Consider the following 15,848-nt stretch of genomic DNA (forward strand, 5'->3'; position numbering starts at 1 on the left):
AGATAAGGTAAAGGGGGTCAAATATAGGGGACTTGGGGGAGGGTGAAATGGGTAAAGGGGATCAAATATACGGTAGCTGAAGGAAACTGGACTCTGGGTGGTAATCACACAATAGAATATATAGATGTCAAATTATAATGTATACCCCAAAATTATATAATTATATTAACCAATATTACCCAAATAAACTTAAAAACATAAAAAAATAAAAATAAATAAAGTAAAATGATTTTTTTTCAATCCTCATAGAGCTTAGTATAGTTGGAGAGAGCACTATTAACTAAAAGAAGGCCAACTTGCTGGAATGTAGAGGAAGAAGTATCACGATGTACATTGAGGCTACAGAGGCAGGCATCAGTCACACCCTGAAGGCCTTATAAACCATCAGATTAAGTATTTTAGTCTGTCGCAAGAGCCAAGGTAAGCAACTAAAAGCTTTTTAGAAGAAGTAATCAGATAAGATAGAGAAGAGATTAAAAGGGGGAGCAGAGCATATGTGAAGAGACAGGTTAAAAAAAAAAAAAAGACTTGCTTGGACTAGAATTGTAGGAGTGAAAATCAAAACAAATTCAAGAATTTTTAGGGGGGCTGGGGAGCCAGGTGAAAAAAGTGAAAGGATTAAGAAGCACAAATTGGTAGTTACAAAATAGTCAAGGGGATGTCAAGTACAGCATAGGTAATATAGTCAATATTGTAATAACTATGTATGGTGTCAGAGATTACTAGACTTACCAGATGGATCACTTCATAATTTATATAAATGTCTAACCACTATGCTGTATGCCTGAAACTAATATAATATTGAATGTCATCTGTAATGGAAAATAAAAATAAATAAATAAAAAGATATCTTTAGAAGGTATAATCAACAACTTTGGCCATACAATTGAGAGAGAGGGAAGTGTCAAGGATGACTACTAGATTTGTATAACAAGATGGATTTCATTGTAATTATCGATAAAATCAGGAACACTGAAGAGGATCGTGTTTCAGGGACAAAATTATGAGTTTGGTATTTGAACATCTAGAGTTTGGAGTACCTTTGAGACATCTTATAAAGTTTCAAATAGGCAGTGCCTCTGAATCTGGAACTCAGAGAATAAGACTGGACTGAACATATAATTTGTGAGTCGTCTGCATTGATATAGTATTTGGATCCATAGGCATAGGTGAAAAGAATTAAGACAATGTTCCTCAAACTTGAGTGTAGATCAAATCAACTGGGGGGCATGTTGAAACAGATTTCTGGGGCCACCCCAGAGCTTTTGGCTCAATAGGTTTAGTATGGGGTCTGAGAATTTACTTATCTAACAAACTTCCTGGGTGATACTGATGCTGGTGATCCCAGAACTCAGAACCACTGGCCTAAAGCAAGAGCATAAGAGTGAGAAGAGTGACAAAAGAAACCTAAAGAATTCCAACATTTAATGAATGAGTACAGCCTACAGAAAGAGAGTTCAGAAAGGTAGGGAGAATTGCAACGATTCTATAGCATCATTATTTGATATGCTCCTAGGATTTTGTAGCAGAAATATATAGCACTGCCAACATGTAATATTTTTCCCTAAGGGAAGAAAGAAGTTGCCTTTTCTGACTTAGAGTTTTCGGAGTTTTTAATAAACATTAGTTTCAGGTATAGTGGTTAGAAATTTATATAATTTATGAAGTGATCCTCTCAATTAAACTAGTACCCACCTGGCATTATACGTAGTCATTATAATATTATTGACTATATTCCCAATGCTGTATTTCACACCCCCATGACTATTTTGTAGCTACCAATCTGTAGTTCTTAATATCTTCACCTTTTTCACCCAGGCCTCCAACTTCCCTCCCATCTAGTAATCACCAGTTTGTTCTCTGTATCCATGAGTCTTTTTGTTTTGTTTATTTTGTCCTTTAGATTCCACATATAAGTGAAATTGTATGGTATTTATCTTTCTCTAACTTATTTCACTCAGCATAATACCCTCTAGGTCCATCCACGTTGTTGCAAATGGTAAGATTTCATTTTGTATGGCCGAGTAATATTCCATTGTATATATGTACCAATTTTTTATCCATTCATTTACCAATGGGCACTTAGGTTGCATCCATATCTGGCTCTTGTAAATAACACTACAGTGAAATAAAGATGCACATATTTTTTTGAATTACTGTTTTAGTTTTCTTTGGATAAATACCCAGAAGTGTAATTGCCAGGTCATAAGGTAGTTCTATTTTTATTTTTTAAAGAAACCTCCAAACTGTTTTCCACAGTGGCTGTACCAATTTATAATACCACTAACAATGCAACAGTTCTCTTCTCTCCACATCCTCACTAAAACTTGTTTGGATTTATTTATGATAGCCATTCTGACAGTTGTGAGGTGCTACCTCCTGTGGTTTTAATTTGCATTTCTCTGATGACTAGTGACATTGAGCATCTTTTTATGTCTATTGGCTAGCTGTATGTTCTCTTTGGAGAAATACCTATTCAGGTCCCCTGACCATTTTTTAATTAGATTGTTCATTTTTTGTTGTTAATTTGTACGATTTCTTTATAAATTTTGGATACCGACCCCTTATTAGATGTATCATAGTTGAATATCTTCTCCAATTCAGTAGGTTCTCTTTTTGTTTCATTGATGGTTTCCTTTGCTTTGCAAAAACTTTTTAATTTGATTTAGCCCCATTGGTTATTTTTTCATTTCTCATACTTGAGGAGATAGATCAGAAAAAGTGTTACTAAGAGCAATGTCAGAGAGTTTACTGCCTATGTTTCCTTTTAGGAGTTTTATGGTTTCAAGACGTACATTTTAAATCTTTAATCCATTTTTAGTATATTCTCGTATATGGTGTAAGAAGGTGGTCTAGTTTCATTTTTTGCATGTATCTGTCCAGTTTTCCCAAACCATTGTACATTTATGCCTCTTTGTCACAGATTAATTGACCATATAGCTGTCAGTATATTTCTGAGCTCTCTGTTCTGTTCCATTGATCTATGTGTCTGTTTCTATGCCAGTACTATGCTGTTTCAATTACTATTGCCTTATAGTATAGTTTGATCTCAGGTAGTATGATATCTCTAATTTCGTTTTTCTTTTTTAAGATTGCCCTGGCTGATCAGGATCTTTTATGGTTCCATATAATTTCTAGGAGTACTTGTAGCTCTGTGAAAAATGCTATTGGTACTTTGATAAGGATTGCATTGAAACTATAGATTGCTTTGAGTAGTATGGCCATTTTAATGATGTTGTTTACTAGAGTTATGTCCGCTTGTTGGATTGTTTCCTTTATCATTATGAAATGTCCTTCTTTGTCTCTTTTTATAGTCTATGTTTAAAGTCTCTTTTGTCTGATATAAATATTGCTACCTCAGCTTTTTTTCATTTACCCTTGCATTAAATACCTTTTTCCACCCCTTTACTTTCAGTTTGTGTGTGTTATTTGATCTGAAGTGGGTCTCTTGTAGACAACATATGTATGAGTCTTGTTTTCTCATCCATTCAGCTATCCTATGTTTTTTGATTGGAGCATTTCATCCATTTACATTTAAAGTGATTATTGATAAGTACATAGTTATTGCTATTTTATTATGCATATTTGTTTTTCGCCTTTTTTTTTTTTTTCTTACAGAAGATTCTTTAACATTTCTTGTATTGCTGGCTTATTAGTGATGAATTTCTTTAGCATTTTCCTATCTAGGAAGCTCTTTATCTCACATTCATTTTTAAATGATAGCATTGCTGGATAAAGTAGCCTTGGTTGTAGGTTCTTGCTTTTCTTTGCCTTGAATGTTTTGTGTCAGTCCCTTTTGAACTGCAAAGTTTTTGTTGAGAAATCAGCTGACAGGTTTGGGAGCTCCCTCGTAGGTAACCACTTGTTTTTCTTTTGCTGCTTTCAAGATTTTCTCTTTATATTTAACCTTTGGCATTTTAATTACGGTGTGTCTTTTTGCAAGCCTCTTTGGTTTCCTCTTGTTTTGGACTCTGTGTTTTCTGGACTTGTATGTCTATTTCCTTTGCAGGTTAGATAAGTTTTTCTGTAATTATTTCTTCACTTAGGTTCTCAATCCCTTGTTCTCACTCTTCTTCTTCTGGTACCCCTATGATGTGAATTTAGTATGCTTAATGTTTTCCCAGAAGTCCCTTAAACTTTCCTCATTTTTTAAATTCTTTTTTCTTGTTCATGTTCCAATTGGGTGTTTTCTGCTACCCAGCCTTCCAAATTGCTGATTTGATTCTCTGCTTCATCTAATCTACTATTGATTCCTTCTAGTGTATTCTTCATTTCAGTTATTGTATTCTTCATTTCCGACTGGTTCTTTTTTTATGGTTTCTATGCCTTTTTATGCTTACTATATCTTTGTTGAAATTCTCACTGAGATCATCTATTTTTTCCCTAAGTTTATTGAGCATTCTTATAAACAGTTTTTTGAAGTCTACCTGGTAGGTTGCTTGCCACCATTTTGTTTAGTTTTTTTCTAGAGTTTTCTCTTGTTGTTTCATTTGGGACATGTTTCTTTGTTTTAATTGTCTCCCTGTGTTTGTTTCTATATATTAGGTAAATTTGCTACACCTCCAAATATTGGCCAATTGGACTTATGTAGTTGGTGCCCTGTGTGGCCTAGTGGCTCAGTTTCTCTGATCATATGCACCAGTGCTCCAGGTGTGTCCCTGTGTGAGTTGTATGTGTTTTCCTGTTATAGTTAAGCTTCGATTGCTGTTAGCACATCAGTGGATGGGATTGATTCTCAGACTGACTGATCGTGAGGATTAGCATGCCCACAGGATAACAGCTGCTGTGAGGGGCTGACCTCATGGAGTGGGATTTGCCCCAATGGGTTCGTGTACCTGTTGAGACCACCCTTTGGATGTGTTGCTTGTGGAGACTAATCAGGTGGTGCTCTGTTGTGGTCTGCCTTCAGATGTGTTGGTTCTGTTCCCCGTTGGGAGGGGCTCCCATGCAGGCCAAGATCAGATGCTGCTTGTGACCACCCAGAATTACCTGGTAGGAGCGACAGAGTGACCTGTGGTTGGTCGCTGCCTGTACTGGGTATGAAGGCAAGTAGAAGAGACCATGCTGTGAACCGAGGCCTGCTACCTCCAATAACAGGCCTGCAGTAGCTTAGCCGTAGGTCCAGGGCACCCTAAGGCCTGAGGTTCCCTATTGGCTGCCTGCAAGGCTCAACAGCTGAAAGATCCTTTGGGTGGTATGCAATTTGGGTGTGGTGTGGTCCCAGGGAGTCCCGGGGTAAAGAGAGCGGGTTTCGCCCAGTCAATGCAGATTCAGGTTTGGTGTCAGTGGTGAGTCTATAGCCTCTTACAAAAGTCTCATCACATTGAGGCTGGCTGTCACCCGCCTTGGGACCATAGACACCCAAGATTTGTTCAAGAAATGCTGCAGCTTGGGCTGGGACTGGTTACTGCCACCAGTATTGTCTCTGGAGGTTGGCAAGCTGAGGCTTGTTGATCATTGCTAAAAGAGCCTCCAGCCAAGATCACATGGTGGGCCTGGTTGCCAAACAAGATTGCCACAGGCAATTTGCAAGTAAGGTGGGGCAGGATCTCAGAGAGTCACCAGGGTGGAGCTAGCCAATCTCATCAGGCCAATGCAGATTCAGATTTGGCCATGTTGGAGACAGCTGAACACAGGTAAGATGGCATCTGCCTGCAGGCTACACTGGAAGATGGCTCAACGAAGGGATACTGCCAGCTGTCCCTATAGCTCTCGCCCAGTAGCCACACAGCTCGGTCTTTCTCCGTAAGTCTCTGACACCTCCCAAGCTGCCGACCCTCCACTGGAGACCAGGATGAGTGTCTGCAAGTGAGCAAGACTGTGTGAGGGCTCTTTAAAGGAACATCTGGATTTCCAAGTCCCTTCCATCTTACCTGGGTAGTCAGAAACCCCGCTGATTTTCACTGCCAGATTTTGTGGGAACTCTTCTTCTCAGCACTGGAACCCTGGGCTGGAGCACCCCAGTGTGGGGCTGGGGCCCCTCACTCCTCCGGGGGGACCTCCGCAACTGAGATATTCCTCCCAGTGCTCAAACACCACACACAGATGCGAGACCAGCCTGTTTCATATCTCCACCCTTCCAAACAATCTCAATGTGTCTTCTTTTTTATATCCTTAGTTACAAGTGATATGTTCAGCTAGACTTCAGGTGTTTCTCCCAGTTGATTGTTCTATAACTTAGTTGTAATTTTAATGTGGTCATGGGAGGAGGCAAGCACAGCATTTACCTACCCCACAATCTTGACCAAAACCAGGTTTTGTTTTGTTTTTACACCTACAACTTGTTTTGTATATAAGGTATTGGCCAAAGGTGATAGCATATATAAATATCTGTATATATAAACATAAGTGTCTATATCCCATAACTTATTTTTTTTTCTAAAAAGTACCTTATTTAAAGGACGAAACACTTTCAATTATGGCTGTATAATGTCCATTTTGTTGTGCTTCTCAATGTAAAACTAAAAACCAGGATTAATTTGGACAGCTGTCACAGTGTATCTCCTCAGCATTCATCAATGGCCACTATGCTTCCATTGACATTTAAGACTATAAAATGAACAAGACAGTATTCTGATATTAATGTACTGTGTTGTTGGAAACCCTTGGGGAATGGTTGAAACTATCTAGCTTAATCGAAGTGGTTGTTGAACTGCGTACTGCATACTAAAAGTGCTTTGCATAAAGAATGAATATGTCTTGTTTAATTAGATTTATACACATTTACTTGAATTTTAAAAGACTGAGAAAAACAATTGAAAAGTTGTTTCCTTTTTTTACTTACTAGATTTTCAGTTTATTATAAAAGGATATAACAGAAACAGCCAGATGGAAGAGATGCATACCCAGAAGTGCAATTGCCAGATCATAAAGTAGTTCTATTTTTAATTTTTTGAGGAACCTCCATACTGTTTCCCATAATGACTGCACCAATTTGCAAACCAAACAACAGCACACAAGGGTTCTCTTTTCTACACATCATAAATTGTTGTTTATAGATTTATTGCAGATGGCCATTTTGAAGGGTGTGAGGTAATATCTCCTTGTGGTTTTAATTTGCATTTCTCTGATGATTAGTGGCATTGGGCACCTTTTCATATGTCTTTTAGCCATTTGTATGTCCTTGTTTGAAGAAATGTCTATTCAGATCCTCTGCTCATTTTTTAAATGGATTGTTTAGTTTTTTTGGTGTTACGTTGCATGAGTTCTTTATAAATTTGGGATATTAACTCCTTATTGTATATATCATTGGTGAATAACTTCTATTCAATAAGTTGTTTTTATTTTTGTTTTGTTGATGGTTTCCTTTGCTGTGTAAAAAAAAACTTTTTAGTTTGATATAATTCCATTTAATTATTTTTTTTTCTTTTGTTTCCCTTACCAATAGTAACGTATCAGAAAAAAAAATATTATTAAGAGCAATGTCAGAAAGTTTACTGCCTATGTTTTCTTCTAAGAGTTTTATGGTTTCAGGACTTACATTTAAGTCTTTAATCTATTTTGTTTTTTTTATGTGGTGTAAGAAGGTGGTCTACTTTCATTTTGTTTGCATGTATCTGCCCAGTTTTCCCAACACCATTTATTAAATAGACTGTGTTTACCCCATTGTATATTCTTGCTTCCCTTGCCAGAGATTAAATGACCACATAGGCATGGATTTATTTCTGTGTTCTCCATTCTGTTCCTTTGATCTATGTGTCTGTTTTTATGTCTATACCATGCAGTTTAGATTACTATAGATGGTGATATTGGTTAACAAAATCCAGTACATTTCAGGTATATATATATATACATATATTTTGCATTGTCTGTTCACCGCCCATAATTAGATTTCTTTCTGTCACCACACATCACACATTTGACCCTTTCACCCATCTACAATCCCCCTCCCCCTCCCCCTTACCCTCTGGTAACCACTAGTCTATTGTCCATGTCCATGAATCTCTACTTGTTTGTAGCTTTTAGTTTTATATCCCACATAAAAGTGATATCATATGATTTTTGACTTTTTCTGTCTGGCTTATTTTGCTTAGCATGATTATCTCAAGGTCCATCCATGTTGTTGCAAATGGCAGTATTTCATCTCTTCTTATGGCTGAGTAATATTCCATTGTATATATGTACCACCACTTCTTTAGCCAATAATCTATCGTAGGACACTTCAGATGCTTCCATGTCTTGGCCATTGTGAATAGTGCTGCTATGAACATTGGTGTGCAAATATCTTTTTGGATATATGTTTTCAAGACTTTGAGGTAAATACCCAATAGAGGGATTGCTGGATCATATGCTAGATCAATTCTTGTTTTTTTGAAGAACCTCCATATTGTTTTCCATAATGACTGTACCAATTTGCAGTCCCACCAGCAGCGAATGAGGATTCCTTTCTCTCTGCATCCTATCCAACACTTGTTATTGCATGTTCTGTTAATAACAACTATTCTAACAGGTATGAGATGATATCTCATTGTGATTTTGATTTCCATTTCCCTAATAGCTAGTTATATTGAGCATCTTTTCATATGTCTTTTTGGCAATTTGTATGTCTTCTTGGGAGAAGTTTCTATTCAGGACCTTTGAATATATTTTATTTGGATTGTTTGGGTTTTTTTGTTGTTATTCAGTTGTATGAGTTCTTTGTGTATCTTTGATATTAGGCCTTCATTGGGGGAATTGCTTGCAAAGATATTTCCTATTTGGATTATCGTCTCTTTACCTTGTTGATGGTTTCTTTTGCTGTGCAGAGGCTTTTTAGTTAGATGTAATCCCATTCATTTATTTTTGCTTTTACTCCCCTTGTCTTAAAGGTCAATTTAATAAAATCCTCTATAAGTCCTCTTTAAGTTGAGTTTAGTTCCTATGTTTTCTTCTATGCATTTTATTGTTTCAGGTCTTATATGGAAGTCCTTAATCTACTTTGAGTTAATTTTGGTTTGTGGCAATAGACAACAGTCTAGTTTCATTTCTTTCCAGTTTTCTAAGCACTATTTATTGAAGATGCTTTCCTTTCTCTACTGTATGTTTTTGGCTCTTTTGTCAAAAATTATTTGCCTATATAACCATGGATTTACTTCTGGAGTCTCAATTCTGGTCCATGTGTCTGTTTTGCTGCCAATACTATGCCATTTTGATTACTGTCGCTTTGTAGTATAATTTGAAGTCAGCCAGAGTGATGCCTCCAGCCTTCTTTTTTCTCAGGATGACTTTGGCAATTCAGTGTCTCTTGTGCTTCCTTAAAATTCCAATGATTTTTTTTGTTCTATTTCTGTAAAAAATGCCGATGGGATTTAGATGGGAATTATCTTAAATCTATATAATGCCTTAGATAATAAGGTCATTTTAACTATCTTGATTTTTCCAATCCACGAACATAGGATAACTGTCCATTTTTTTTGTAGGGCCTTATACTTTTAATAGGGCCTTATACTTTTCAATATATAAGTCTTTCACATGTTTCATTAGATGTATTCCTAGATATTTTATTATTTTTGTTACAATTGCAAAATGAATTATTTTCCCACTTCTTTTTCTAACATTTCATTATTAGAGTATAGGAATGCTATGGATTTTTGAACATTGATTTTGTGTCAAGGAACTTTACTGTCTTTGCTTATTGTTTCTAGTAGTGTTCTTGTGGAGTCTTTAGGGTTTTTTATATAGAGAATCATGTTATCTGCAAATAGTGACAGTTTGACTTCTTCATTTCCTATTTGAATGCCTTTTATATCTTTCTTTTGGCTGATTTCACTCGCTATGACTTCCAATGTTATATTGAATAACAGTGACAATAGCAACATCCTTGTCTTGTTCCTGATTTTAGAGGAAAGGTTTTTAGTTTTTCACCATTAAGTATAATGATGGCTGAGGATTTGTCATATATGGACTTTATTATGGTAAGTACTTTCCTTCTATAGCAATTTTGTTAAGTGTTTTGATCATAAATGGATGCTGCATCTTGTCGAAGGCTTTTTCTGCATCTATTGATATGATCATATGATTCTTATTTTTTAAGTTGTTTATGTGGTGTATCATATTAATTAATTTGCATATGTTGAACAATGTCTATTCCCCTGGTATGAAGCCCACTTGATTGTGGTGTAAAATCTTTTCAATATATTGCTGTAATCAGTTCACTAGTATCTTATTTAGGATTTTAGCATCTAAGTTCATGAGAAATATTGGTTATCTTTCATGATTAGGAAGTATTGCCTCCTCTTCAATTTTTTAGAAGTGTTTGAGGAGAATAGATATGAAATATTTTTTGAAGGTTTGGTAGAATTCACTGGTGAAGCCATCTGGTCCTGGACTTTTACTTTTTGGTAAGTTTTTGGTGATTGTTTCAATTTCCATACTGCTGATTGGTCTATTTAGATTTTCCAGTTCTTGATTCAGCCTAGAAAGGTTATATCTTTCTAAATACTGGTCGATTTCTTCTAGGTAATTAAATTTGGCGTTATATACTTTTTCATAGTATTCTAGCATGATCCTTTGTATTTCTGTGATGTCAATCATAATTTCCCCTCTTCCATCCCTGATTTTGTTTATTTGTGTCCTTTCTCTTTGTTCTTTAGTGAGTCTAGCTAGGGGTTTGTCAATTTTATTAACATTCTCAAAGAACCAGCTCTTTGATGTATTTATTTTTTCTATTGTTTTTTTGTTGTTGTTGTTTTCAGTTTTATTTCTGCTATAATTTTGATGATATCTTTTCTTCTGCTGATTTTAGGCCTTGTTTGTTCTTCATCTTCTAGTTTTTTAAGATGAACTGTTAGATTGTTTATTTGGGCTCATTCTTGTTTTGGAGATAGACCTGTAATGATATGAACTTTCCTCTTATGACCGCTTTTGCCGTGTCCCAACAGTTTTGATATGTTGTACTATCATTATCATTTGTTTCTATGTATCTCTTGATCTCTCTTTTTATTTCTTCTCTGACCCAGTTATTCTTCAGTAGCATTGGTGCATGATTCCCTTTATCATTATGAAGCGTCCCTCAGTACCTGTCTTTACCTTTTCTATTTTGAAGTCGATTTCATCTGATATTAGTACCGCTACTCCTGCTTTTCTCTGAATGCCATTTTCTTGAAATATCATTTTCCACCCTTTCACTTTAGTCTATATTTGTCTCTGGAACTGAGGCATGTCTCCTGGAGGCAGCGTATGGTTTGGATTTGTTTTGTAATCCAATCTGCAACTCTTTGCCTTTTTTATTGGTGAGTTCTGTCCATTTACATTTAGCATGATTATTGAAATATGAAGTTTTTTTTTAAAGCCATTTTATCTTTTGCTTTCTGGTAGCTTGGTGTTTCCATTGCTTCCTTGACCTTGTGTTTCTTTCTTTCCTTTTTTTTTAAGTTGTTTTGGTTTTGTGTGTATTCCCTCTGATCTTTCTTGTTTTATGTTATATACTTCAGTTCTGAATCTTTGGTGTGTGTTTATCATTATGAATATGTAGAAGATAGTGTGTGTGTGTGTGTGTGTGTGTGTGTGTGTGTGTATGTGTGTGTGTGTTTTCTTCTGTGTGTGCCTTATCTCCATTCCCCTTTGCAAATTTGGATCTTTGAATCCTCTTTTTTTCCATTATTGTTTTTTTCAATTTGTCCCTATGTATGCTGAACATTTATTTCTATCTAGCAATAGTAAATCTTTTCTTATTGTTTAAGCTTATAGCGCCCCTTTCTTAATAAGGGTTGCATTCCTCTGAGTCATCTGCCTGCTAGTTATACATACTCATATATATGTATACTCATAGTTCTGTATATTTTTGTCATTTTGTTTTTGGTGACCTGACCCTTTTCAGTATTTCCAATAATACAGGCCTTGTAGTAGAGAATTCCCTCAATTTTTGTCATCTGGAAAGTTCATTATTTCTCCTTCGTATCTAAAGGAGAGCTTTGCTGGATACATCATTTTTGGCTGGTAGTTTCTTGCATTTAATAGTTTGAATATTAGATTCCACTCTTTTCTGGCTTGTAAGGGTTATGCTGAGAAGTCTGATGATAATCTAATGGATTTTCCTTTATAAATTACTATCTTCTTTTCCTTGGCTTCCCAGAGAATTCTTTCTTTGTCACTAATTTTTTAATTTTAATATAATATGTTTTGGAGAATGTCTTTTTGGTTGAGAGAATTGGATGTTCTGTTGACTTCTTGAATTCCAAGCTCTAACTCATTCCTTAGATTTGGGAAATTCTCGTCCACTATTTGTCTGAAAATGCTTTCTAGTCCCTGCTCTTTTTCTTCCCCTTCGAGAATACCCATTATTCTTATGTTTCCTTTCCTGATGGTATCAGCTAGTTCTTGTATTTCTCTTTCATTATGTTTCAGTCTTTTGTTTCTCTCTTCTTCTTTCTGATTTACTTCTACATTTCTGTTTTCAATATTACTGGTCATTTCCTCCATTTGGTTGACTCTATTTCCCATACTTGCTATTTCATTCTTCATTGCTTTCAGTGTGTTCTTCATCTCCAGAAGTTCTATTTGGTTCTTTTAAAGGGTTTCAGTCTCCTTGCTAAAAAACTCATTCTGCTGATCTAGTTGTTTGTTTTTTTTTTTTTAATTCCTGGAATTGTTGATATGAATTATTTTGGATCTCATTTAGTTTTCTTCAGAAGTACCATCCTGAATTCTCTGTCATTTAAGTTGCATATTTCTATGTCTGTAAGCTTGTTTTCTGGAGATTTTTCTCTTTCTTTCTGAAATGCCATGTCACCTTGGTTGTTCATGGTGTTTAATGGACTATTTCTTCTCCTGGGCATTAATGGAAGTGTATTTTGTTGTTTTCCCAGAAAGAAGATTTATTATATAAAGGTCTCTTTTTAGCCTGCTGCAAAGAGCGTGTTTGTCTTTTGGTTTCCAATAGGTGGCATTTAAGCCTCTTGGATCCCTACTTTATAGAAAACCTAAATGTCTTTTTTTTATTTTCTGTAGATATATATTCATACATGCTACTCTCAGTTTTAGTACCTGTCTGCGTGAGAAACAGTTTTGGTAACATTTGTTAGCTACAGTTATGGTAACATTTTCTTTTCTTTTAAATTTATTTATTTATTTATTTATTTATTTGCTTATTTATTTATTTATTTTTTTGTGGTGACATTGGTTAACAAAATCCAATATGTTTCAGCTGTACACTTAAACAGTAAGGCATATATATGTTTACACTGTGTGATCTCCCATAATTAGATTTCTTTCTATCTCCACATATTTGACCCCTTTTATATGGTAACATTTTCTGAGATTCCCCTAGGATTCAGTCTTGGAGGATATAGAGGAAGCTGCCTCTGGGTTGGAAGATGCGGGCTGTGGCTTAGTCTTGAGTTCTGCAACTTTTGCTGTTAATAATCAACTGTTGCTACTCTGCTGTACCCACTTCTTTGCTCTGCCCTAATTCCTGGGCACTGACGCTGACACTGCGTGGATCTCATAGCTCTCTCAGTCAGGGCTGTCCAGGGAGTCTGTCACACCTTCTCCCCTATTTGTCCTTCAGGGATATCAAGCTGGGAGAGGCAGCTTCTTTATTTCTCCTAGTCTACCTCCCATTCTCATGGTTCTGACCTGTGGTAGCTCTTATTCGCAGATCCCATGTCCAGACATGCTGCTGTGCAGGTTGGTGTTTTTTGTTGAGTTAGATGTTCAGCTTATTGTTGTTTCAAGGGGAGAGCTCTGGGGATGTCTCTCACTCTGCCATTCTTCTGACCAAGATTTTTTTTTTTAATTTCTCTTTCTGATAATTTGTTATTGATGTATAGAATTGCAATCAATTTTTGAATATTAATTTTGTATCCTGCTATTTTACTAAATTCATTTTTCAGTGGAATCTTTGGCTTCTTTATATATAGTATAAAGAACTTTACTAACCATTTTTCAGTGGAATCATTGGGTTCTTTATATATAGTATCATATTATCTGTAAAGAATGACAGTTTTACTTCTTCCTTTCCAATTTGGATGCCTTTTATTTCTCTTTCATATATGATTGCTGTGTCTAGAACTTCCAATTCTATGGCGAATTGAAGTGGTGAAAGTAGACATCCTTGTCTCATTTCTGATCATAAGTAAAATGCTTTTAGCTTTTCACTGTTGAATGTGATGTTAGCTGTGGGTTTGTCATATATGGCCTTTATTATTTTGATGTATGTTCCCTCTGTTCTCACTTTGCTAAGAGTTTTTATTATAAATGAATGGTGGATTTTTTAAAACTCTTATTATGCATCTGTTGGTATGATCATAAAATTTTTATTCTTTAGTTTTTTTTTTAAGTGGTATGTCATGTTCATTGATTTGCAGATATTGAACCAAACTAGTTTCCCAGAAATAAATCTCAGTTGATCATGGTATATGATCCTTTTAATGTATCGCTGAATTCTATTTCCTAATATTTTGTTGAGAATGTTTTCATGTATGTTCTTCAGGGATACTGGCTTATAATTTTCTCTTTTTGTAATGTCTTTTTCTAGTTTTGGAATCAGGATAATGGTGGGCTCATTGATTGAGATTGGGAGCCTTCACTCTGCTTAAATTTTTTGGAATAGATTGAGAAGAACACTTGTTAATTTTTCTTTGAATGTTTGGTAAAATTCACTTGTGAAGTCATCCAGTCCAGTACTTTTAATGTTGGTGTTGGGAGTTTTTTGATTACTGATTTGATTTTATTAGTAGTAATAGGTCTGTTCAGATTTTCTGTTTCTTCTTGACTCAGTCTTGGAAGATCATATGTTTCTAGGAATTTCTGTTTCTACCAGATCGTCAAATTTATTGGCATATAATTGTCCATAGTATTTTTTTTTATAATTCTTTGTATTTCTATGGTGTCAGTTGTCTCTTCCCTTTCATTTCTGATTTTATTTATTTGAGTCTTCTCTCTTTTTTTCTTGATGAGTCTTATTACTGGTTTATTAATTTTATTTATCTTTACAAAGAGCCAGCTCTTGGTTTCATTGATCTTTTGTATCATTTTTTAAGACTCTATTTCATTTACTTCTGCTCTAATCTTTATGAGTTCCTTCCTTCTACTCACTTTGGGCTTTCTTTGCTGTTCTTTTTATAGTTTTCTTAGGTATAGGGTTAGGTTGCTTATATGATATTTTTCTTGTTTCTTGAAGTAGGTCTGTACTGCTATGAGTTTCTCTCATAAAAAGGCTTTTGCTGTTTCCTGTAGCTTTTGGATCATTGTGTTTTCATTTACATGTCTCTCAAGGTATCTTTTGATCTTTTTCCTTGATCTCGTTGTTAATCGATTCATTTTTTAGTAGGATGTCATTTAGCCTCCACATGTTTGTGTGTTTTTCAGTTTTTGTTTGTTTGTTTGTTTGTTTTTTCCTAATTGATTTCTAGTTTCATACCATTTTGGTCAGAGAAGATGCTTGGTACAATTTCAATCATGTAAAATATATTGAGCCTTACTTTGTGGCTTAATGTGTGGCCTATCTTGGAAAATGTCCCATGTGCACTTAAAAACAATATATATTCTGCTGCTTTGGGACAAATGCTTTAAATATATCAATTAAATCCATCTGATCTTATATCATTTAAGACCATTGTTTCCTTGTTGATTTTCGATCTGGAAGATCTGTCTCTTAATGTCAATGTGGTTTTAAAGTTCCCAACTATGACTGTATCGCTGTCAATCTTTCACTTTCTGTTAGTTAACATTAGCATTATGTATTTAGATTCTCCTATGTTGGGTGCATAAATATTTACAAGGGTTATATCCTCTTGTTTCATTGATCCTTTTTATCATTATGAAATGTCCTTCTTTGTCTCATATTATAGCTTTTGTTTTAAAGTCCATTTTGTCTGATAAAAGTGTTTCTGCCTCAGCTTTTGTTCATTTCCATTTTGATGAAATAT

The sequence above is a fragment of the Pteropus alecto genome, unplaced genomic scaffold (genome assembly GCF_000325575.1).
Source record: "Pteropus alecto unplaced genomic scaffold, ASM32557v1 scaffold175, whole genome shotgun sequence".
Taxonomy (NCBI): domain Eukaryota; kingdom Metazoa; phylum Chordata; class Mammalia; order Chiroptera; family Pteropodidae; genus Pteropus; species Pteropus alecto.